The sequence below is a fragment of the Mus caroli genome, unplaced genomic scaffold, assembly GCF_978045245.1.
Source record: "Mus caroli unplaced genomic scaffold, Mus_caroli_1 scaffold_7, whole genome shotgun sequence".
NCBI classification, from domain to species: Eukaryota; Metazoa; Chordata; class Mammalia; order Rodentia; family Muridae; genus Mus; species Mus caroli.
In genome coordinates this window covers 110057258-110083021 of record NW_028227262.1, presented here as the reverse complement: position 1 = coordinate 110083021, position 25764 = coordinate 110057258, and the positions used below count along the sequence as shown (strand labels likewise).

At 47.2% G+C, this 25764-nt stretch overlaps 1 protein-coding gene across 1 annotated transcript in view; it reads right to left on the bottom strand.

Moving 5' to 3' along the window:
* Positions 1-24863, bottom strand: part of Dennd2a (DENN domain containing 2A) — a 95205-nt gene extending 70342 nt beyond the window's left edge. Inside the window, exon 1 of the mRNA XM_029478945.2 lies at positions 24611-24863. The gene's annotated coding sequence lies outside the window, so the exon portion shown is untranslated. The remainder of the gene's footprint in view (positions 1-24610) is intronic.
* Positions 24864-25764: the final 901 nt, after the last annotated feature.

Here is a 25764-nt window from a genome sequence, read left to right as displayed (position 1 = left end):
TTAGCCACCTGATAGGTATTTTCCTGATACCTGTCAGTCTGATGTATCAGTGCCTATGGGAACCTGAGGCTAGCCTGCCTGAGAGACCTCACGTGGTGCTGACGAGGCCGAAAGCAGGTCAAGATGTCACCTCTCCCTTCCCTAAAGGCAGGAAGGGTTTTCTGCAGTGTGCAGAGCACTCTTTCATATAGAGATGTATTTGGCCACCGTAGGATTAAGGGAAGGCGTTTTTTGTTGTTGTTGTTGTTGTTTTCTCTCTCTCTTGATATTATGTAGAAATCATGTTCCAGTTCTCTTCTCTCCTTAGCAATGTTAATGCTAACCGGGCGTGGTGGTGCATGCCTTTAATCCCAGCACTCAGAGGCAGGCGGAATTTCTGAGTTCGAGGCCAGCCTGGTCTACAAAGTGAGTTCCAGGACAGCCAGGGCTACACAGAGAGACCCTGTCTCGAAAAACAAAAAACAAACAAGCAATGCTAATGCTAATTAGCAATTAGAATTGCTTCCCTGTTGCCTCCTATGGAGGGTGAGAATTCAGATTTGCACTTCCATGGGCTTCGTGTACAGGAACACAAGTTAGAGGGTGAGGAAGGGTTATGGTGTCAGTCCCCCTCAGTGTCCCTAACAGGGCTGGCTCTGACAAAGCCAGTGTGTGTCTGTCATAAGCACTGAACCAGAAGTTACAGAGCTGGGTGGCGCACCTCACAATTCCAGTATTCGAGAGGTAGCGGCAGAAGAATCTGGAGATCAAGGATTCTCTCAGCTATCTGATAATGGTTCCATAAGATCCCATACAAACAGTACAATTCAAAAAGTATGCACTGAAATATACTCAAGTATGACTTCATAGGCTTAGTTTGGATTTCTCTTTAGTGTGTGCTGGACACTGAAGCCAGGGACTAACACATATCCAACTAACACAAGCTCCATCCTGAGCTCAATCCTTCTGGTTTGGTTTTGTTTTGAAATAAGAAGTAGTACAGAGCTGGGGAGATGCTCCGATACTCAGAGCAGCACTGGCTGCTCTTCCAAAGGACCTGTATTTGATTCCCAGCACCCACGTGGCGGCTCACACCCGTCTGTAACTTCAGTATTAGGGGACCAGTGCTCTTTTGTGATTTCCTTTAATCCCAGCACTCGGGAGGGGTCAAGTAGGCTGATCTCTGAGTTCACTCCCAGCCTGGTCTACAGAGTAAGTTTTGGGACAGCCAGAGCTACACAGAGAAATACTGTTTTGAAGAAAAAAAAAAAGCACATAAAATTTAAAGATAAAAACTCCTTAATCCCAGCACTTGGGAGGCAGAAGCAGGTGGATTTCTGAGTTTGAGGCCAGCCTGGTCTACAAAGTGAGTTCCAGGACAGCCAGGGCTATACAGAGAAATCCTGTCTCGAAAAAACAAAACAAAAAACAAAACAAAAAAACCAACCTTGTCCTCCAAAAAAAAAGTACACGTCTTTTTTTTTTTTTTTTTTTTTTTTTGGTGCACCGTAGGTTCACAAACTGGTAAGAGTCAGATTCTAACTTTCTTTAAACTCCTAAATATTTACACCATTCTTGCTTCTCTCTGTTCTCAGACATGACAGGAATTATGTTTTATTTCCTATCTCTATTTCCTCAGAGATCAACGCTCTGCCATTTATCTGACGAGAAAATGAATCTGCGAGAATTCAGCCACTTGCTTAAATTCATAACTCACAGGTAATGAAAGCAGGATTGCAGCTACTCACTAAATGCAAGCAGGTGACAGGGTCAGGGTGACAAGGCTACATCCCCGACTCCTCCCTCACCCACGGTTTCAGTTACCTGTGGTCAGGTGCCGTAAGTTAAATTATTACCTGAAAACTGATAGGCAAAAGAGAAAGGATCTGTAATTTTTTGTTTTGTTTGTTTTGTTTTGTTTTATTTGTTTTTGTCTGAGTCCCAGTCTCACTCGGTAGCTCTGGCTGTCCTGGAATTCATTATGTAGACCAGGCTGGACTGGAACTCACAAACAAACTGCCTGCCTCAGCATCCTACGGGCATGTGCCACCACACCAGCTCATTTGCATATTTTACATGCGTGCTAGCATGGGGGAAACCTCATGCTGTTCTGCCCCATCTCACCAGATGGGAATCAGTCCTTGGTCCTGCAGTACAGGTTGTGTCACAGGGTAGACTCACCAGTTACAGAGACATAGTCAGTAATGATATCAGGATGCTCATGTGCAAAACTATTACTATGCAGGCTGACATCATTCACCTCCGGTCATCACACCACACAGGCCCTGCATCCTTGTTCGTCATCACAAGAAGGGAGAGTATGGGAGTAGGGCAAGATATTTTGAGAGAGAGAGTTAGTTCACATATCCTTATTACCATTATTAATGGCCGTCCTGTTTTATTGCACTATAACTATATTATTCTCTATGTCACTAGTTATTATTGTTAACCTCGTTTATATTCTTTTTGTACCACAGAGTTTTACAACACTTGTTCATGGGGGGGGGGGGTGAGGGTGATTAGGGGAGTGGATATGATGGGTCTTTAATCTCAGTGTTTGGGTGGGGGTAGAGGCAAGAGGATCTATGCGTTTTAGGCTACCGTGAGACCTTGTCTCAGGGTTGGAGGATGAGAATGGGCTGGAGGGGTCCCTCAGTTCAAGGGCAGGTCCCAGATCCCATGTCAAGCAGTCCCCAGCCAGCTGTAACTGCAGCTCCATGACTCCCGTGCACACCGCACACCTCAACTCACATGCACAGATTTGCACTCACCAAAAATAATAAAACAATTTTTTTTAAATGGAGCAGGGGAAAGGACTATGTCTTTAATGGAACTCTTTTTTTTTTTTTTAGTTCTATAACTGTGTATTTCTATACTTTGGGAATTTATCCTAAGAGATAACTCTAAAGACAGAAAAAAGAGTATGCATGACATTCATAGCTATTATTTATAATACTGGAAAACTAAAAACAACTCAAACCCTAAATAATAACTTTTTCCCCTGGAATATTATAAAGTAAACTGTATTTTAGAGGACTATGATTCTGGGGCAGGAAAGAGGCTCAGTGGTTCAGAGCATTCTCTGCAGCCATGAGGACCTGCGCTTGAATCCCAGCACCCGTTTAATATCCCAGGCATGTTTTTCAACTTACCCTTGATGCCTTTGCTGGAGTTAGTGGGGATGACAGAGTTCTTCTTAATGTGTTACTGGACACAGGAGCAGCTCAATTGAATAGTGGTCAATTACAGTTAGCCAGTGGTCAGGCTGTTAGTCAGTGGTAGAACACACATTTAGTACTCAGAAGACCCTGGATTCAACCTCCAGTACCAAAAGAGAAAAGGTAATTCCACAAAACTGGATGAGCCTTGAGCCCTGGGGAACTTCTGAGAAGGGCCTGGGTCTTTCTCAGTCAGAAACCCAGCAACAGCTAAGGAAAACTAGTTTCACAACACAGCCGGACCTGGGGGTCCACAGCAGCCCCTGAAGAACTAGATGTCCACCCACTAGCAATTGGCCTCACTTTAAAAATGAAATCAAGGGTCAGAGGCTTGCTTATTATCACCATGTTTAAGTAAAACAACTGGGAGTCCAGGCAGATCTCTCTAGTCCAAATCCCATATTTCACTTTTTCACCTTTCAAGCCTTGGTTTCGTCCCCTACACACCCGAGATAAGAATGACCCGGGATCATCACCTCGCTAAGACTTGATTCGAGAATCTCAGCTCTGCCAGGCCCCGATGGAGACAGTAACCTCAGGAACCCCATAGGGTCAGGCTATTTGGAGCAGCTTGACCTGCTTCTAAGGGCAACAAGCAGGAAATAACTTTCATTCATGACCTTCTGGGATGGTCAGGGTGAGGAAACTGACAGTTACAGTCTGCCAGGCATTGATTGCTCTAAGCACAAACACAACTAGTAACAGAAGTAACACGTGCCCTGAAAAAACAAAAACCAATGCCCATAAATATTCTACAGAAATGTCCAGAGGGGCATTGCACATAATGGCCAGAAAGCAATAAAATGGAAACATTGAACAAATAATTCCAAATAACCATCAGCCAATGAATGGATAAATAATGTGGTATATCCATATAACAAAATATTACTGAGCCATAAAAAAGGACTGCAGTACAGACACGTGCTACAACTCTTTTTGCAGAGGACCCCTGAGTTTGGTACCAAGCACCTAGGTAGGGTGGCTAACAACCACCTAACTCCAACACAAGGGGGATTGATGCCTCTGGCCTCTGTGGGCACCTGCCCTCGAAAGAACATACTCATACACAGAAACACTGGCACACACGATTTAAAATAAAACGAATCTGGGTCTGGAGTGAGATCTGGCCTGTCCGGGTCAATGGACAGGAACATGCACTGCTCTCACAGAGAACATGAAGTTGGTTCTCAGAACCCACATCTGGTGATTCATAACCACCTGTTACTGCAGCTCCGAGGGACCCAGGGCTTCTGCACCCTGTAGGTGCCCACCTGCACCACATACACACTCATACATTAAATAAAAGAATAATTTTTAAGACTCTTTTTTAAAAGCCCACATACTGTATAATTTCATTTATTTGAAATGTCCCCAATAGGCCAGTCCACACAGACAAAGTAGCTTAGAGGTCACTTAGGGCTTCTGGAGGTTGGGTGACCAAGGGACATGCTGGATACAGGTTTCTTTTTCTAAATTTCTTTTACACAGTGAAAAATTGACCTCAAATTTTGATAGTGTAACAACTGAATACAATGAATTGATCATAACAGGAAGGCCATTTCAATTTATAAAAAGAGTCCTGAAGTAGGTGAACAGTATCTAGCACTAAGCCTCAGGATAGCTGTATCTTTCCCCAAATCCTTATTTTCCCAAATCATTCACTGAGTGGACTTTAGGATCTAAGAAGCAAAAAAGCTAAGCTCAATAAATGCTATGCTTAAAGAAAACACTCACAGGTAGCAGGTAGCTCATGCACAGAAAGGGGCTAGCTTACCCTGCAGAGAATCAATCACCTTCTACAGTCTTTCCCTGCCTTCAACCACAGATCCCAAGGCCACTGACAGCCATATTTAAGCCAGAGACTCACTCCCCCCGCAACCCCTAGCAACAGATCCCGGCTAATTGGCTCTAAGGGGCAACTTGTGTTTGGCCAATCAGATTCCACTTTAGGGAAGCTGGGTCAATTTCTGTGGGTTTGGAACAGGAAACAGTTGCTATAAAGCAGCTGTTTCCCTCCCTGTGGGCTAAGGAACACAGAGCCTAGCAGTGAGAAAGAATGATGGTAGCAGGCGATTGTGTACGACCTAGTTCCGACCCTCTTTGGGAAGCCTGCACTCCTGTCCACAGGTTCGATGAGATATCATCATCTTTGTTTAAACAACACAAAGGATCTCTGCTGACACACAATGTTATGTTCAATAAGTATACACCTATTTTCCAAAGTGGAAAGGGAAGGGGAGAGAGAGTCTTGAAGAGGAATCTGCCTTCGTGTGGTTCATTAGTGGAAGCTGAGCTCTCTAGGCTACTGTGATGGTTTGTATACGCTCGGCCCAGGGAGTGTGGCGCTATTCAATGGTGTGGGCTTGTTGGAGTAGGTGTGTCACTGTGGGTGTGAGCTTTAAGACCCTCATCCTAGCTGCCTGGGAGCCAGTATTCTGTTAGCAGCCTTCAGATGAAGATACAGAACTCTCAGCTCTGCCTACACCATGTCTGCCTGGATGCTGTCATGCTCCTGCCTTGATGATTATGGACTGAGCCTCTGAACCTGTAAGCCAGCTCCAGTGAAATATTTTCCTTTATAAGAGTTGGTCATGGTGTCTGTTCACAGCAGTAAAACCCTAACTTAGACAGCCACTAATGAAACCCAAGCCCCCCAGCCCTTTGCCTCCAGCCTGAATAGCAGACTGGGTGTGAGCTAACAGCTTTCAACACAAACTTAGGAAAACTGCTTCCAGGAAGTCCCTTTTCCTTGGTGAGGCTGATTCCTTATAACTCTGGAGGTACCAGGAATGTCTGTTGTAGTCTCAGTAAGGCAGATGGCCACAAGACCTGTTTCTCTGAAGACTTGGGAAGGTATTAAGTGCTAAACCAGAGGGTGTGCTGAGCCCCAGATGAAGTAAATGAAGTCACCACATTAGAAAGTGTGTAAAATTTCTTTGCATTGCAAAACCACTGCCACCCACTAAAAGCAGAACAAACAACTAGTGTATCCTGAGATAATTTAATGAGTGGCCACTCCAGATAGAGGACCAAATAATAGCCACTCCTTGCTTATTCAATTCTTGCTTTGGGACCTACACTACACGAGATAGCAGACTGCACATTCACCCCGCAGCTGCCGGGGACATACGTGAATGAAAACACTCACAGCATCAGGAGCAGAAGCCAGAGCTGGGCTGCTGGGAGGGAGAGGATGCCCAAATCTCTTCCCACTTTTCCCACCCTTCTATTTATGGAGTCATTGGTTCCAGGAAGTGCGGAGCCCCTTCTCCCAGGACCCTGTTGGGAGTGACGCCTACACTGGTTGACCCAGGCTGCCACATCCTCCTGCTGGCCTCAGCGGCTCTCTCTTCGTGACCCCTGGGTCACTGGGAACCCAGCCTGCAAATGACTGTGCTCCTAAAGAGCCCTAGTCTAGTGAGGAGATTCAAAGAGGAAGGGGGTGGGGCACATAATGAGCTAGAAAAGCCCATGGGGAGATACTCCCAAACGCACACACAGGGGAGAGAGAGACAGGAAGTCAGGTCTGGAAATGACAGCACTAGCCCAGGGGCTCCGGAGCCTTCCCTGTGGAGCTGAGAAAGGCAGGAACAGACCCTGCAGAACCCAAGGCTACTGCCATCATTCATCCACACCCACCCGCCTGGCTCCCCCCCTAGTCCTTTCTTCAGATGACTCAGCTTCTGTACAGAGCTGCTCAAGGGAATGAGGGTCTCTCTCCTCTCTCCTCTCTCTCTCTCTCTCTCCCTCTCTCTCTGCCTCTCTCTCTGCCTCTCTCTCACACACATGGCTGTCCTCTGCTGACAAGGCTTCCTGTATCTTAGGTTGGCATTGAAACTCACCTTTTAGCCAAGGATGAACCTAAACTTCTCATATACCTCCACCTCCAAGTGTTTGTATTACAGCCATGCACCTCTATCATCATGCACCACCGCCACCGGTTTAGGCAGGACTACTGAAGATTAGACCTAGGGCCCCATATGTGCCAGGCAAGCTTTCTACCAACTGAGCTGTATTCCCCAACCTCTTCTCTCTCTTCTCCCAAGTTGTTTTTGTTTGTTTTTTTCTGAATTATCCGAAAGCTGTGAAGTTAGTGAATTTTATTTGAAGAAGTGCTGTTCTGGACTGAGGAGCCACTCAGCAAGCGAAGGGCTTTCAAGTCTGAGTTTGATCACTGGGACCCACATGGTGGGCGGAGACTATCCAGAATCAACACATTGAAAGGGCCCTCTGACCTCCACACATCTGCTGTGGCAGATGGTCACACACCAAGACAGACAGACAGACAGAATATATAACATGTAATGAAGTGGGGGGTGCTTTTTTTTTGGGGGGGGGGGGAGTTCTGAGACAGGGTTTCTCTGTGTAGCTCTGGCTGCCCTGGAACTCATGTTGTAGACCAGATCAAAAGATCCACCTGCCCCTGCCTCCCTCCGTTAAAGGAATGTGCCACTGCCACCTGGCTGACCTTTTAAAGAAAAGGCAGATCTTGCTATGTTGCCATGTGCTACATGCTGGGATTAAAGGTGTTGGACACCAACATCTGGCTGTTAGTTTGTTTTTTAAAAGAAGTAATAGTCTAGTCAAGATGTAGTGGTACATAAGCAGGCCTTTGATCCTAGCATTTGGGAGGTAGGAAGATTTCTGAGTTCACAGACAGCCGGGACTACAGAGAAAGTTCCAGTATAGCCTGAGCTACATAAAGAAACCCTATATTGAAAAACAAACAAAGAAACAAAAAAGGAAAGAAACAAGTAAGTTAATGGTCTTTGTTATTAGGATGTTGAATCAGACAGACAGACAGACAGACAGACCACCAATCCCAACTCAGATACTGAAGATGGAGGATGCAAAGGTTAACCCCCCCTTTTTTTAGCAGTAATGCTCTCTCTCTCTCTCTCTCTCTCTCTCTCTCTATATATATATATATATATATATATATATGTGTGTGTGTGTGTATATACACACACACTGTAGCTTAGCTGTACTGATGGTTGTGAGCCATCATGTGGTTGTTGGAAATTTTAGTTTGCTACAGCCCTGTTCAGTCCAGCCTAAAGATTTATTTATTATTATGTCTAAGTACACTGTAGGTGTCTTCAGACACACCAGAAGAGGGCATCAGATCTCATTATGGATGGTTGTGAGCCACCATGTGGGTGCTGGGAATTGAACTCAGGACCTTCGGAAGAGCAGTCAGTGCTCTTATCCGCTGAGCCATCTCGAGAGCCTGGACGAAAGTTAAAAACCAGTCTGGCCAACATAGAAGGCCTCAGGTTCAGTCACTACATCTTTAAGAAAACATATACACCTAGAAGTTGGAAGTATAGCTAAGTAAGAATGCATACATATGATATGATACTTTTTCAGTAGCAAAATAGATAGATAGATAGATAGATAGATAGATAGATAGATAGATAGATAGATAAGTAATAAAAAAAAATAAGCAGGCCAGCCTGGTCTACAGAGTGAGTTCCAGGACAGCCAGGGCTACACAGAGAAACCCTGTCTCAAAAAAACAAAACAAAAGCTGGGTTGATTGCACACATTTGTAATCTCAGTACTGCAAAGTCATCCGCAAACATATGTAGCTCAAACACCTCGCCTGGGCTACACTGTGACTCTATTTCAAAATAAAATAAAAATATGCCCTTTACCTAAAGAAAGAGTCCTACCGAATGTTCTTCCTTGTATTTTTGTAGAAAATAAAAATCAGCATTTGGACTTTTTGACTCGTACTAAGGAAGAAGGCAGCTGATCCTGTTACAGATGCTTGTGAGCCACCATGTGGGTGCTGGGAATCAAACTCAGGACCTCTGGAAGAGCAGTCAATCTCGCCAGCCCTCGTGTTGGCTCTCTTACAGTTAAGTTTCAAATGTCACTTATGTATTTTTATCTGAGGCTTCCCATGTTAATGCTGCAATGATGAACAGATACCTAGAACTACTGAGGACTCACTATTTGGTTTTTGTTGTTGTTGTTGTTTTATTTTGCTTTGATTTGCGGGAGGGAGGAACAGTCTCACTATGTAGCCTTGGCTGGCCTGGAACTCATAGAGACCTACCTGCCTGTGCCTGTAATGCTAGCGTTAAAGGTATGAACCACCACACCACACCACACCCTCTGAGCACTTACTATTTTCTAGGTAAGGTGCACTGTGAGCTGTTTAAGTGGGTGGCCATCTTTCTGGTCCTTGTTCAGTTTTTGAGACGGGGTCTATGTAATCCAGGCCGATCTTGAACTCTCTCTGTTCAAGCCTTGGATGACTTTAAGCTCCAGATCCTCCTGCCTCCACCTCTCAGGTGCTGGGGTTACAGGCCTGCACCCCCACATCTGGCTTTCATTCCATCTTCACACAAAATCTACGACTGCCCCCTTTACAAACATCTGGCGGGATGAACTTTGCCCATGCCTGAATGAACACAGGTGGTCAGACTCAGGATTCCAGAAGTCCGGGGGGTGGGGTACAGCCTTCAACTCAACGGAACTGACTGCATTCAAAGCAGCCAAATGTCAGCCCCCTGTCCACCAGCCGTGCCCTGGTACAGTCGCCTACACTTCCAGAGGAAGCCATACACTGCCGTTTGAAATTTCTTTCTCTCTGCAGGCTTTCCTGATGTTTGCCTTAACCTGACCTCACTGCACATAACACAAAGAGGAGGAAGGGCCACCCTGCTCATCTGTCCAGGGCCGTGGAAACCCAGAGAGCACTGTGGCCTGTGCCTCTTTGGGCTGGATGTTCACACCACACCACTGAGCAGTGTAGACCAGAGCAGAGTGAGCAGAGTGGAGGGAGTGCACCTGGAGGTCACATTCACTTGCTTCCTGGCAGCCACCCCAGCTCCAGCTGTGTTGCCTCCCTCCCTCCCTCCCCTTCCTGTCCCTCTCTTCCTTTCCTCCCCCTCAGCCTCCTTCCCACCCTTTTTTTCTTTTGCTGGCTTCTGTTCTTTCTTTCCATGAGCAGAGAGTTTCCAGGCTTGGCCCACAGCCAGCACATGTGGACAAAAGACTTAGAGGGAGCCGTCACCTTCCATGCTGTCCGCAGGGCGGCACAGCTTAGTAAGGCTGCTCCCCTGGCTGCCCCCCTGGCTGCTCCCCTGAAGTTTCTGGGAAAGAGGGTCTGGATGGTTCTGGAACTCAGGCTCTGATTCCAATGAACCTGAGAGCTGCAGGCCTTCTGGCAAGTTCTTCTCTATGCCCCAGGCCTCTCGGTTTTACCAGAAAGTTTGCAAGACCTTGGAAAGGATGACGTGAGGCTGTACCTGTGGGACACTCTGGCACATTCTGGGAGAAGTGCTCAACAAATGTCTGCTGAGATTTTTTTAAAGTGAGCCTCACCCTGGCAAGTGATACTAGCATTGATGATGCTGGGTCCTGAATTGATAAGGACTGTGCACTCAACTCATTTAGAGGGCTGATTGTTCCCAAGTTCTATGAAACCTAAAATACTCTCTCAGACCAGGCTGGGGGTGTAGTTCAATGATAGAGGGAGGACTTACCTAACATTAACAATGCCCTGGGATAAATCCCCAGCACTGTAACACCCACCCTCCACCCTCACGCTCACACATCCACCAGCAAACTCTTGAGCAAATGACCGTAGCAGCAACATGATCTGAGAACATTTTGGTTTTTCCAAGAGCTGAGCCCCTTTCTTCTGCAGTAGAAGCAAGACACCCAGGACACGATGACCCTCAGCCTCTGTTCGCCAGGGGTCACCGAGCCTGCTGTCTGTCCTGACCTCCCCAGCCAGAGCTATTTTTCAGTTTCTTGTGGGCTAAGGCCCGGGTCTGTCTGTTTACTATCTTAGCCTGGTGTTTTTGTACTCAAAAGTTTCGTAACGCCTGCGAGTATGTTCTTCTTCACTGGCTAAATTCTGAGATATGAAAAATGGTCTTTCAATTACAATTTAGTTAATCTGAGGCAGCATGAATGGATTTGAAATTGACCAATAAACTCAATCACCAAGCAGGACACAGCATTGTTACTGTCTGGAACACACCAGTATAAGAATTAGTCTCTGCCCTAAGCTAGTCAGATGAGACATAATGCCAGACAGTATGATGGCAATAAAGAACTGCTACTATTCGAGACAAAAAGCCAGGTTGGAAGTCAGGTGTAGTAGTGTAGCCTTTAATCCCAGCACTCTGGAGGAAGAGGCAGGGGGGCAGAAATCCCTGAGTTCGAGGCCAGCTTGGTCTACAAAGGGAGTTCCAGAATAGTCAGAGCTACAAAGAGAAACTCTGTCTTAAAAACAAACAGAGAGACATATAAGACATACCAGGCCCAGGAAATGTGAGATATTACATTAAACAAACAAACAAACAAACAAACAAAAATCCCAGTGACTCTGCCTAGGTGTGAATTTACCATTACAGCGGTAAATATGAAACAAAAGGTATAAGAACCCAGGAGGGCAGCGAACCCTGTAACACCGAGTGTTAAGGAATTCAGGAGGGCAGTGAACCCTGTAACACCGAGTGGGCAGTGTTAAGGAATTCAGGAGGGCAGTGAACCCTGTAACACCGAATGGGCTGTGCTAAGAGCCACAGCCGCCTTCACAGAAAGCAGAACTTAACAAGTTCTTAGATGAGACTTGCTGTACGATTTGAACATTGGTCCCTTTGAAGCTGTCTGAAGTTTAGCCCCCGTTCTGAGATATTATGGTGAGGCCTTGAGAGAACCCTGAGATGATTAGGCCTCTGGCCTTATGAATGAATTCATCCAGTCACACAATTAGCAGGTTGAGTCACTGAACTATCTAAAAAGTGGATCTACTTCATGAGCCAGTTTCCCTGGAGATGCAGTGGTATAGTGCCTTCTTAGCATGCTTGAGGCCATGGGCTCAAACCCCAGAACCACAAAACGGAAAACAAAAACCTCTTATTAAACAGCTTGTAAATTTAAAAGCCAGCTTTGGTAGGTATCCCCAGCTCCCTGACTCGACCATACAATGTCCTGCATCATTTCAGGATTCTGACAGAAAGGGCATTGCCAGATATTGCTGACCTTGGGTCAGAACCAAGCTAACAAAACCCTCTTTTCTTTATAACCTGCTCGGCCTCTGGTACTGTGTTAGCAACAGAAACTGTACAGCCGTCTGACATGATGGAAAACCTCTGTAATCCCAGCACTCAGAAACAGAACGTGAGCCCAGCCTCAGCAATAAAGCAAGCGTCAGCCTCAGAGAAGGAGCCATAACAGATGGGCTCTACTCTCTGGAAATAGGAAAACTTGCAAGCTAGGATGCTGAGAGGAGACAGAAGAAGACAGAAGGCCGGTGAGCTGGAACGGAAGGCACTTGCAAAGCAGGACGGAAAAACTAGCTAGTGTTTGCTACCCTAGGCAATGTGGAGGGCCTGCAGGAAAGAGCTGTTCTCTTGTGCACACACTAAGGTCTGGGTGGCTTGACCAGTAGTGTAGAGTAGGCAGAGCAGTGAGCTAAGTGAGAGAGAAAGAACAGCTCTGAAGGGGCCGGGCTGAGATTTGAGCATAAATGAGATGTCTGTGAGAGGGGTGAGCCACATGGGATCTCACGTCACCCTCTGCTCACTGCTTCTGACATTGCTGTCTCTAGGCCTTATATGTGCATTGGACTTTTTATCTTATGAAAATAAAATTTTATTTTAAATTGTGTATATAGGCAGCATGTGATGGCATAGGCCTTTGATCCCAGTACTCCAGAGGCAGAGGCAGAGGCAGAGGCAGGTGGGTCTCTGTGAATTCAAGGCCAGCTTGGTTTACAGAGAGTGTTCCAGGATAGCCAAAGCCACAGAGAATCCCTGTCTTGAAAACCAAAAACAATCACCAAAAAATTGTGTGTGTGTATGTGTGTGTGTGCACGCTGAACATGAGTTTGGGTCCCCGCAAAGACCAGAGGTGGTGGTGAGCCACTTGATGTGGGTGCTGGGAACTAAACTTTGGTTCTGAGAGAGTGGTAAGCACTCTTAACTCATGAGTCATTTCTCCAGCCCTCCCTTTGTTGCCCAGGCCAGTAACTCAAGTGATTCTCCTGCCTCAGTCTCCCAAGAAACTGGGACTCTAGGCTCATAACAGCTGACTGAATTTGTTTTATTTCTTTTTATGTCTCTACTATTGTCTAGCCCACTCTAGGGCTACTGAGAATGAGGGGGGTGATCAGTGGAGATCTTTTTTGCAAAAGAGGGGTTCGAGAGATATCACAGTGGATAAGAGAGCTGCAGATCTTGAGACCTGAGTTTGATCCCTGACATCTACCACATAGAGGAGGAAGGAGAAAAACGCCCCACAAAGCTGTCCTCTCACTGACCCCTTGCACACCAGAGCAGTCTCTCATTTGCACAACAGTAAGAAGTGGGGGGAGAGACAGCTATGGGCAACTAGTGTGGCACAGCATCCAGGGCGAGGAAGCAGCATATCCACATGCATGTATCCATACATACATGCATACACACACACATACACATACATACATACATATGTAAGAAAGTCAGGATATGGGCACCAGCCAATCAGAACTGCTTTCTGGTTAACTCCTTAATGGCCATTCTACATGGTTCTAGGTGACTAGTCCTATACTAGCATAGCAGTATTTCAAGGATCTGACCAGAGGCACAAAGGTATCAGTCTACGCAAACTTCCTATTAGCCATGACCTGGTTTCCAAAAAGGGATCGGCAGCCATGATCATGGGGAATTGGCCCCTGTATTTATAGATGGTTAGAGGTGAAAACCAGTTTCAGGACTTCGGGGGAAGAAACTTGGAGACTTGTCTCTGTACTCTTCCATTTGCAAAGTGTCTCCCCTCATCTTGAAAGCTGCTTTCTCTTTCCCTCCAACAAACTGTCATCCCGGGCCTTATGCTTTATATGTATGTAGCTAGAGGCAACCTCAGTCTCCGCAGTGAGGCCCAGGCCAGACATCCTGGCTGTACTGTGTTTGGGAGTAAGCGGCTCTCTTGGTCTTGCCCATGCAGCTGGGAACTAAGCTTGGTTGTTTTGAGAGCCATTAAACAGCTCTGCCCCCTCTCCGCCACTTTCCCATCATGTTAGATGCTTCAGTCAGCTGGGAGGTAAACAGAGATCACTGCGACCTCTTTGATGTCCTGGGAGCTTTGTGAATGCTGATTGCTGTGAACACAAACGATGACATGGGCCAGATGGAAAGGGTGACAGCCACCAAAGGATGCCTATATATATATATATATATATATATATATATATATATATATTCTTTTTAGTTAGACAGTCACCTACTCCAGTCCAAGGCTGAACTAATGTTACCTGTAGCCTAAAGGATGAAGTAGAGAACTCCTCTGCCCCTGGGGAGTCAGACACAATGCTCTGGTAGAGCAGCCCAGAACAGCCAGCCAGTGGCATCTGAAATCTCCTGTCTTACTGCCCCCATCTCTGACCAAGTCTATGAAGAATGGTCGCCCTCCCCTGTAAGGGATGTCCTGGGTCTCAAGCTGGCCATCTCACACGTGTCCAGGAACCAAACAAGAACATCCACTCCCTTGTCACTAAATTAACAACCCGCCTAAGGAAGGTTGTTGTGATGAGGTTTGTCCCATGGTGAGCTGGAAGAGACAGGCACAGTACCCACCTCCACTGACTCAGACCAGGAAAAACCAGTTCACTCACAAACCTCAGCATCTGCCTTGCCTCCTCTCCTTTCCTGGGCCCAGGTTCTAACTCTAGAGGGCAAGAAAAGTCCAGGAGACAGAAGAGTAGTACCAAATTATTCTGCTCAGCCAACTGGGTCAGAAGAACAAGTGATTCTGGCTTTCAGCCTTTGCCAGCAACACCACAAGCTACAGCCTCCAGGACTGCCCAGTTCTGCCTACGCTCCTGTGGAAAACTCATTTTTACTTATGCTGAGTACAGGGGCAGACATAAGCAGTCCCAGCAAGGCCGGAGGTAGAGGCAGAAGGATCATAAGCAGGAGGCCGCCTTTGCAACATGGCAAGACCCTGTCTTCTCTTCAAAAAGGAGCCAGCTGGATGTGGTGGCAAGTTCCTAGCTAAGTGTCAGACTAGCTAAGTGCTATATAGTGAGTCCCTCAAAAAAGGAAAAGGAAAAATATTCCCCCTTAATGATGATTTTTAAAGAGATTGAGTTGGTTAATGTGTGCTTGTATATGGGTGGGTCTGTGTGCACACAGGTGTGTGCAAACGTGTATTTGGGCACCCATGGAGGCCAGAAGCAGGTGTCAGAGCACTTGGAGGTATAGGCATTTGTGAGCTACCCCATGCAGGTGACTGGGTTAGAATTCCAATTATAAGCAGCTAAGTAAGCCCACTTAGTGCTTTTATTTTATTTATTTATTTATTTGGCAGGGTTTTTCTATGTAGCTCTGGCTATCCTGGAACTCACTATATAGACCAGTCCAGTCTCGAGATCTGCCTGCCTCTGCCTCCTGAGTGCTAGGATTAGAGGTATGCAGCGCCAAGCACCACGCCTGGCTACAGCCTGGTAAGTTTTATGCGGTGGGGGGCGTGAGTGAGTCTGGAGGAAGGAACCCAGGGATTCCTCAGTGCTAGCAAGTACCAACTGTGCCACATACCTAGCCCTATTTTACCTACCTACCTTCTTTCTTCGTTTCTCAACAGGGTCTCACTAAGTAGCCCTAGTTCACCTGTAATTTACTGTGTAAACTGGTCTGGCCTCAAAGTCACAGAGATCTGCCTGCCTCTGCCTCCCCTCCCCACCTTGCAAGGACTGGGGTTAAAAGGCATGTGTCAGCATACCTGGTTCCCCAATTTTACCTTCAGTCTGCCCCCAGTTTGTGACCACCCCCTTATCTGTAGGGTAATACCTTAGGCATGCTAGACAGACACTGCTCCTGAGCTACACTCGAAAGACCCAATCTGGCTTGTACACAAGTCATCTGTCACCCAGTATGGATTTGCAGAGAACTCCCGTTGAGTCAGATTTGTATCTTTGGACTCTCACTCCATCTTCCGAGGAGGAGGAAATCGAGGGAGAAGTGGGCAGCTCAGTTGGTAGAACTTTGACTAGGTAGCATGCGCAATGTTCTGTAATAATATTCAACTACATAGTGAGTTGGAAGCTAGCCAAGTAGCTACAAAAATAAAAGAAAAATAAACATAATAAATAAATAAATGAATAAATGCAAGAGAAAAAAGGGAGGAACCATATGGCACATTTTTCTTGTTGCTTTGGGTTTTTTTTTGTTTTCTATAGAGGTCTTGCTATGTAGGTCAAGTTGTCCTGGAATTCACAATCCTCCTGCCTCAGCATCTAGGGGGTGTGCTACCACACCCATCCAGAACTAACTCAAGTCAAAGCTACAGCAAGAGACAAAATTGAAACAATTTGTTAGCTAACAATCCATCCCATTTTCCTTAGAAACTTTACCATGCTGTCTTTTTTATACTTAACAAGCCTCAAAATAACAAACTGCTTCTGAATGTGCCATACCACAAAGTTTAATTTCATATAAACTTAAATAAAAATTCATAATGAATTCAGCATGGAGCTGGTGTGGGGACAAGTGAAGTAAGACGATAGGTAATATATATAATTTTTAAAGAGACCATCAGAACTTCATTTTCACAGGAGCGACTGTGCACAAATGCTATTCAATAAGTGCTTGGGCTTTGAGATCCTCTTTGAGCCAGCAATTCCACTTTTAAGAATTTAGCTGACAGGAATATTAGAGCCAGGAGTTGTGGCAACATCATTTGCAGTAACTAAAATTGAACCATAATTGATAGTTTGCTCAAATTAACTTAAACAGAGGCACCGCAGGCAGCTGTTAAAAAGAAGGCTGTTGGGGGCTGGAGAGATGGCTCAGCAGTTAAGAGCACTGGCTGTTCTTCCTAGAGGTCCTGAGTTCAATTCCCAGCAACCACATGGTAGCTCACAACCACCTGTAATGGAGTCTGATGCCCTCTTCTAGTGTGTATGAAGATATGACAGTGTACCCATATACTTAAATTAAATAAATTTTTTTTAAAAAAAAGAAGGCTGTTAAGTGAAATTATTCTTATAAAATGTTGTTATATTGTGATTCTGTTACAGAAATGTTCCATTTTGACACACACATACATATACATATATATATACACATACACACACATATATATATATATATATATATATATATATATATATATAACATATTATATACCTATGCAAAGGAAAAAAGACCTAGGAGTCTTGGTGATGCAGGCTTATAATCGTAGGTAGGACAGTGATATCAAAGGTAAGGCCTGCTCAGGCTATAAGTGAGTTCAAGGTTAGCCTGGGCAATTTAGTGATGCTCTGTTTGAAAACAGAAAGCTAAAAGGGGGGCCCAGGAAGGTGACCAAAGCCTTTCCAGCAACAAGAGCAGAGGAAGGAGGACTCTTTTAGTTTGAGGACAGCCTGACCTACACAGAAATTTCCAGGCCAGTCAGGATTATAGACTGAAGCTTTTGTAGGGAGTAGGAGGTGGTAGTGGGGGTGGTGTTAAAAAAAATTGGGGGCTGGTGAGATGGCTCAGTGGGTAAGAGCACCCGACTGCTCTTCCAAAGGTCTGGAGTTCAAATCCCAGCAACCACATGGTGGCTCACAACCATCCGTAACGAGATCTGACTCCCTCTTCTGGAGTGTCTGAAGACAGCTACAGTGTACTTACATATAATAAATAAACAAATCTAAAAAAAAAAAATTGGATATGGTGCTGATGACATGGCTCTGCAGGTAATGGCACCTGATGCAGGCCTGGTAACCTGAGTTTGATCCCAGGGACCCACCTGGTAGAAGGAAAAAACTAAATCTCCCAAAATGACTTCTGACTTCCATGAGCTTTGGTGCTCATAAATTCATGTGCACCCTTGTACTAAATCTCTCTTGTACTCAATATCTCTCTCTCTCTGTACGTGTGTGTGTGTGTGTGTGTGTGTGTGTAAACTTAAATAGAAGCTGGAGAGATGGCTCAAGGGTTAGGAGCAGAGGACCTGAGTTCGATTCCCAGCACCCACTTCAGGCAGCTCACAACCACCTGAAGTTCCAGCTGTAGAGGAATCTGATACCTCTGACCTTCTTGGGCACCTGCACACACATGCACGTAATTAAAGATAAAACGAATCTTTAAATTAAAAGGTTAGACACAGCTCACTGGTAGAGTGAATGTCCACCATATGCAAGGCCTTGGGTTCAATTCCCAGTAAAGAAAGAAATGGAAAAAGGATTTGTTTTATATACAACACATCAACCTTCTTTGAGGCTGGAGGGAGCATAGGGGATATGTTTTCATCACAGTCTCCTTATACGTTGCTGAAAGGTTCCGGTTTTGTTTTGCTTTGTTTTTCGAGACAAGGTTTCTTCGTGTAGTGCTGGTTGTCCCGGAACTCACTCTGTAGACCAGGCTGGCCCCAAACTCATAGGGAACCCCCTGCCTCTGCCTCTGCCTCCAGAGTGTTGGGATTAAAACTGCTCGGCTCTAAAAGGTTTTATAGTGAACACAATCTCTCTTAGCTTACATGGGAGCACATAGGCATAAAAGTGAAAATTTTAAAGCATAGATTCTAAGAAAGCAAAACACAAAAGGGGATGAATTTGACTGACACTGTACTCCTAGTCTGTCAAGTGTCTGACTGAGAGCCACCTTCACAGAAAGAGTAGCTAGTCACTGTCTCAGTCATAGCCATAGTCACAGTCATGGGTCTTTAGCCTGACCCCTCCCCCGCAGCTTGATGCCCTCCCATGCCCTGGAGCTTGGGGGCAGGGAGCCTCTTCCCTAAACTTGCTGCAAGGATGAGTCACCCCACCCTGCCCCCGAGGCTAGGGGGAAACACCATTACTTGGTTTTTCAAACTGAGCAGTTAGAGAAGGACTGTAACTCATGGAGGGGCCATGACTCTGGCCCAGATGATACAGGGCCCAAGTTCTGTACAAAGTGACTTGATTTTGGCCTGAATCAGCCTCTGCTTATAAAACCAGGGCAAGGGTCTGACTGTGGCTTCTCTGCACAGCGCTGTCTTCTGAGCATCAAAGGCGAGGGCTGAGCTGATCACTTGCCTCCTGTCCTGCAAGTGCAGGCAGGTCTAGCAGCCTCTCTGCTACAGTTTGTGAGAAGACCTTCAACAGAGCCTGGGCTGGCCTCTGGATTCTGAGGAGACCAGTGGTTCTGGCTGTGAAACGGTTCACACATGAACACTTGAGGCTGCTGGCTAGGCCCAAGGCTGTGTCCCTAATGCTACAGAGGGACAAGAATGTGGACTGAGGGCTGGAGAGATGACTCAGTGGTTAAGAGCACTGACTGCAAGCCAGGCGTGGTGGCGCACGCCTTTAGTCCCAGCACTCGGGAGGCAGAGGCAGGCGGATTTCTGAGTTCGAGGCCAGCCTGGTCTACAAAGTGAGTTCCAGGACAGCCAGGGCTATACAAAGAAACCCTGTCTCGAAAAACCAAAAAAAAAAAAAAAAGAGCACTGACTGCTCTTCAAGAGGTCCTGAGTTCAATTCCCAGCAACCATCTGTAACGGGATCCAAGGTCCTCTTCCGGTATGTCTAAAGACAGCTACAATGTACTCATCATATATATATATATATATATATATATATATAAATAAAATAAATAAATCAAATCTTAAAAAAAAATAGAATGTGGACTGAGAGGTGGCTAAGGAAACAGTAAGATCTCACAGCTTGAAAAGTGTGTGGCTGTCAGCCATTTCCCATCAGATCATTTCACTAGTATCCAAGGTAGACTCAGGGAAGGAACCCCTGACCCCCAGCCTTGAACAAGGTAACCACCAGAGCGATACAGAAGGATCTGTATAGACTTAAAGGTGAAACAGCAATCAAGAGCTACACAGAGACTGTGGGACACACAGCCCCAAGCAGGGTCAGCCTGGGCTACTTGGTACCTGTGATATAACCCATATGTCCCCTGAGTCCTTTTGGAACCCAAGGTTTATCTGCGTTCTGGGGAGGAGCCAAGAGCTTCGACTTTGAAACTTAAACTCATCTGGAGACCACCCTCGCCCCACCCCTCCCCCCATTCCCATCTCCACCCCTCCCCCACCCCCACCCCCTAAGAAACCAAACCAACTAAACAAGCAAAAAGTACCTGATACTCAGGGACCACTATCACAGATTGTTTTGTTTTGTTTTCTTTTCTTTAACTGGTACAGAGATGAAATGGGAACACCAGCTATTTTTTAAAAGAATAGCTGGAGAGGTAGCTCAGTGGTTAAAAGCACTGTCTGCTCTTCCAGTGGTCCTGAGTTCAAATCCCAGCAACCACATGGTGACTCACAACCATCTGTAATGGGATCTGATGCCCTCACATACACAAAATAAATAAGTTAATCTTTAAAACAGTCTCCTTCCCTAGGCCTGGGGATGTAGCTCAGTGGTAGCGTGCTTATCTTCTATACATATGAATCCCTGCATTTGACTTTGGTACCACAAAACAACCCCTCCTCTTCCAAAAATGTCCCTCTCTGGCACTTACATATACATCCTAAGGTGTAAGACAAGTTTAAAATATTTAGAAATTTGAGACAGGCATGGTGGGACACGCCTGTAACTCACCCCTCGGAGGACTGTGGTGGTTCAGGTGAAATGTGCCCCATAAGTCTTGGGCATTTGAATAATCAGTCCCCAGTTGGTGGAGGGGATTAGGAAGTATGGCTTTAATGTGGAAAGTACACCACTGAAGGTGGCCTTTGAGGTTTCAAAAGTCTCACACCATTTTGGGTTAGCTCTTGCTTCCCGTCTGTGGCTTGAGATGTGAGCCCCCAGCTGGGTTCTCCAGCGACTGCCAGGACTGTGTTACTTGCTACCTCTGGTTTGCTGTATTGGACTCCAACCACTGGAACCATTAGCTCCAAATAAACTCTTTCTTCTATACGTTGCCACAGTCATGGTGTTTTATCAAAGCGATAGAAAAAGCACTAATACAGAAGGCTGAGGAAAAGGACCAGTAAGGCTCTGCATGGTGAAACACTGTCTCATAGTCAAAGAGGCGCGGAGTGCCGGGGAGGTAGCTCAGCAGTTAAGAGTACCAGCTGCTCTTCCAGAGGACTCGGGTTTGATTCCCAGCACCCACATGGCAGTTCACAATCATCTGTAACTCCAGTTTCAGGAGATCCAATCCTCTTCTCTGTCCTCTACGACTGCCAGGCTTACGCGTGGTACATGGACACACACGCAGGCAAACACCCATACACATGGAAGTTTCAAACAAATGAAAGGAAGAGAGAGAAAAGACATGTGATGGAGAGAGCAGAACCCCACACTTCCTCAATGCCAATAATGTGAGACCTGTTATGAAGCTTACAGGGCTCAATAACAAGGCTGTCAGCCTCGTGGGGACGTCAGAGGGAAGGGTCACTAAGAAACCTGTGCGCGCTGTGCAGGACTTCCCAGCTCATTCTTTCTGAAATTTCACCTTGTGCAAACAGCACCCCCATGGTTGGGACCTCTCTTGGGCAGAGGAGTTCAGATCTGCTGAATCCTGCCCTCCCCTTTAGATTCTGACCCAGAATTAAGGCCGGAGGGCAGAAGGATCTGGGCCGTCAATCAGGAAGGAAACCGAAATGCTGCTCTCAAGGCTACACCCAAGCTGACACTCCACCCTGACCAAATCCAGACTGTTCTCCTGTTCTCTCTCTCTCTCTCTCTCTCTCTCTCTCTCTCTCTCTCTCTGCCTTATCTGTGTTTGTCATTTTGTTTACGTATGAAGACTTTATTTTCCCCCCTCTGTCACTCTCTACTCTTTACATGAAGTTCCTCTGATGAACTCCCAGTTGAGTTCAATTCCAGGAAAAAATTTGTTCTGAAAGTTCATTTGTATGCTTTCTGTTGTCCCCAGTCCAAAGCTATGCAATCTAGTGCATTTTTGTTTGTTCCTAAGCTGCCAGAAAACTGGAAGCCAAGTTCATTGTCCAAGTGCTGCAATCTGCTCCATTCACGCCATTCAAAATGTCGCCCCTCTTCTGCCCTCTCCTGCTGCACATCTCTGGGGTTGGTTTTAGTGTAAGTAACCTCATCCCGTACCCACACCCATCACCCTTGCCTACTTTTCAACCTCCAGACCCCATCCATTTCTCTTGCCTTACCACTGCCATGCAACAGGGCTGCAAAGCCTAGGTCTCACTGGCCTCAAGGCCAGAGTGAGCCTTCTAAACCACAGAGCTAGTCTATCATTCCTACTCAGAGGAACTCCTCCTTCCACATTCCACCTTGCCCTGCCTTGCTGAGACAGACAACAGACAGACAGACAGACAGACAGAAAGATGCAGGCACAAGGGAGGCGGCAGGGAGAAAGGTAGAGACTCTGACTCCATGCCGCAGACTCACGGGTTCTCCCCCCATGCCTGCCTCTCTCACCTTTGGGTGACTTTGCATCTGCTGTCTCCTCTGTCCCAGATAACCTTCCCTGCACTTTCTTTTTTTTTTTTGGTTTTTTTTTTTTTTTTTTTTTTTCGAGACAGGGTTTCTCTGTATAGCTCTGGCTGTCCTGGAACTCACTTTGTAGACCAGGCTGGCCTCGAACTCAGAAATCCGCCTGCCTCTGCCTCCCGAGTGCTGGGACTAAAGGCGTGCGCCACCACGCCCGGCTTCCCTGCACTTTCATGGTGGAGTGACTCCCAGGGCATACACAGGCATCCTCTCTGGATTCTCCTGGTTCTTCAGCATACAGCATGAATAGCCAGGCCAGACTGGAATGGTAGCTTCTGGTACCAACGGGTCCCCAGTCACCAGCATGCAGACCCATTTATATGAGTGAAGTAAGTCCCAGCAGGTGCATTCTTCCAGAATGAACATCCAGACAGGAAGCTCTCTCCCAGTTCCCTCCTTACCATCCCTTACAGTCTCTGAGGAATGGCAACTTGGCTCAGCCTGATGTCCTGTAAGTTCAATCCTGACCACCCACATGATGGGAGGGCAGAACTGACTCCTACAATTTGTCTTCTGATCTACATACATGACTAGTAGCACATACACAATAAATAAAAATGCAATAAAATTATTTTAATTTAAAAAATAGTCTCAGAGCTGGAGACATAGATTAGTTGGTAGAGAGCTTACCGAGCATGCAGGAAGCCCCAGGTTTGATCCCTAGCATCTCATAAAGGTTTGTGCCACGCTCCCGTAATTCTAGTGTTTTGGAGGTAAACTCAGAGACTAGAGAGATGGCTCATCAGTTAAGAGCACCGGATGCTCTTCCAGAGGACCTGGGTTCAATTCCTAGCACTCACATCGCTGCCCACAACTGTGTGTAACGAACTCCAGTCCTAGAGGATAGGCACTAGAGCGTCCGTGGGCACAGCATGAACATGGTGTACAGACATACATTCAGGGAAACTCATAAAGATATAGTACATTTTAAAAAATTAATTCAAAATCAAGTTCAAGGTCTGTCTAAGCTACCTGAGACCCTGCCTCAAACAAACAAGTCCCTGAACTGAGCCTGACTGTCTACCAGTAATCCTGAATTTAGAGAGTTAAGACAAAAGGGAGGACTTTAAGTTTGAGACCAGCCTGGGTCACATATTGAGACCCTGTCTCAAATAAATAAACAGTCTGTTTCTGATTGTCTTCTGCTTCCTCTCTGAATCTCCACTTCTCTCCTCTGTGGTCCATTCCCTAAACAGCCTATTCAACTCTTCAGGTGTTTGGTACTGAAGGAGAAAGGCTTTTCTATAGTAACTACAGCAGGTGCAAGTGTTTCATAACAAATTACTGTAAAGTGCCTATTATAACACTATTACCACACTCCACAATTACCTGTCTTTTGGGGAGCTATAGTCACAACCCTGAAAGCCATCAGAACACTCGGCCAGAAGTCAGCCTGCTCCTTCCTCAGCAGACTGGTTAAATCAGGGTCCCAGCACTCTCCTTGTTCCAATCCAGGGCCAAAGGAAGGCACTCCTTAGCTTCCTGTCTCTGCCTCTCACTACAGGATTCCAGGCGCTGAGCTCCCTCTGGCTCAGTGGTCTGACTCCATATCATAGTGACTCTCCTACACAGGACTATATCCTGTGTGGTTAAGAGACTTACCCTGGGCTCCATCTACTCCCAACTCCGTCCTTGGGAGGAAAGTGGGAGAAGTTAAACTTCAACGTACCCCACTTTCCAACACGACAAATCCCGACTAGAGCCGCCTGGACTCCCCCACCCCAGCGTACACACTCGGTCTCACACGCGCGTACTCACTCACAGCCGCCCGGGAGCTCCGGCACAGCGCAGGGCCGGGCTCTGCCCAGTTTTTGCAAGTTTCTTCGGCCCTGAAGTTAGCCCGACCCGGGAAAGAGCTGTGGATCGCTTCCTGCGCGGGTCCCCAGGGCCCCGCTGAAGAGTCCCCAGCGCCGCCTGCGAGGAGCCCCGGCTCGCGCCTGCAGTCTCCTCGTCGCCCCGGCGCGTTACCCTCCCGGGTCTCCCCCGAGGTCGCCCACACTCCGGCGCCCAGCCCTACCTCTCTACGGGCGGCGGCTCCGCGGGTTCTGGGGCGCAACTCGCGGTCGCCCGAGGCAGGGGCGGCGGGGGCCTGGGGCGCCATGGCCCGCTGCCCTCCGCGCCTTTGTCCGCGCGGCCTCCCCGGGCCGCCGCGAGCCCCTCGGGTCCCCGCCGCGCGCGCTCCCGTCCGGTCCCCGCCGCCTCCGGCCTCGGAGGCGTGCTGCGTCTCCTCTGGCCTCCCGCGCGCGCGGCCCCTTCCTCTGCCCTGGGCTGCGCCGCGACCGTCTGCAGTGACGCGCGCCCCCTCCTCCCGACCCATCCCGCGGCTCCAGTGAGCTAATCCGCAGCTGGCGGGCGCCCGGCCGGTTGCCACAGCAACCACTCTCCCAGGGCCGGCCGCCGAGGGGAGCCACGGTAAACAGGACCTTCTGCCGCACTCACTCGCCCCCTCGCCTTTCGAGGGGTGGGAGAGACGGTGGCTTAACCTTTTCTGTGCTGAAGATCGCCGCACCGGTTCTCTGCTACCCTGGCCGAGGTCCATTCTTGAGATGCGCTTAGCCAGGGGCCGAGGACCAGATTTAGACAGCACCAAAGCTGTAGCCACACTCCCTGCCCTTGCTTTGTTTCTGAGCAGTTAGGGTGGACGCCTCCGGCAGAATTGGGCTCCACATTTGCCCCCAAGCAACTGACAGTCATGAGATAGGCCTTCGAGGCCCAGTTTGCCCATAAGCAACAACTCACAGTCATGAGACAAGCTATTTGGACCCAAGGGTCCATATTTGCCCCTAGGCAACTCAGGAGCCGGCGCCATAAGGATACAGGGGCCCACCTCCCTACAGAAGGGTACAGAATGGGTCCCAAGCCCTGGTCAGGAAAAGTGATCAGAGAACTGGCTTTCTACAGCAACACAGGTCCCATGTACACAGGGCGCAGTCAAAGCACACACACAGGAGGTTTTAAGACAGTAGGATTGCCAAATCGGAGTCCACTTGAAAATGCCGTGGGGGCCTTAAGGAATCCAACACAGGCTGGGGCATTCTCTGGGGCTTTGGTGGCCAGCGATAGTGAATCAGTTATAGAAGGTGGAGAAACAGGGCAAGAAAAGACAGCCTGAAAAGAGGGAAGAGTGTGACTGGTGACTGTGGAGGAGTCCCATCATGGTATTTGGGGGAC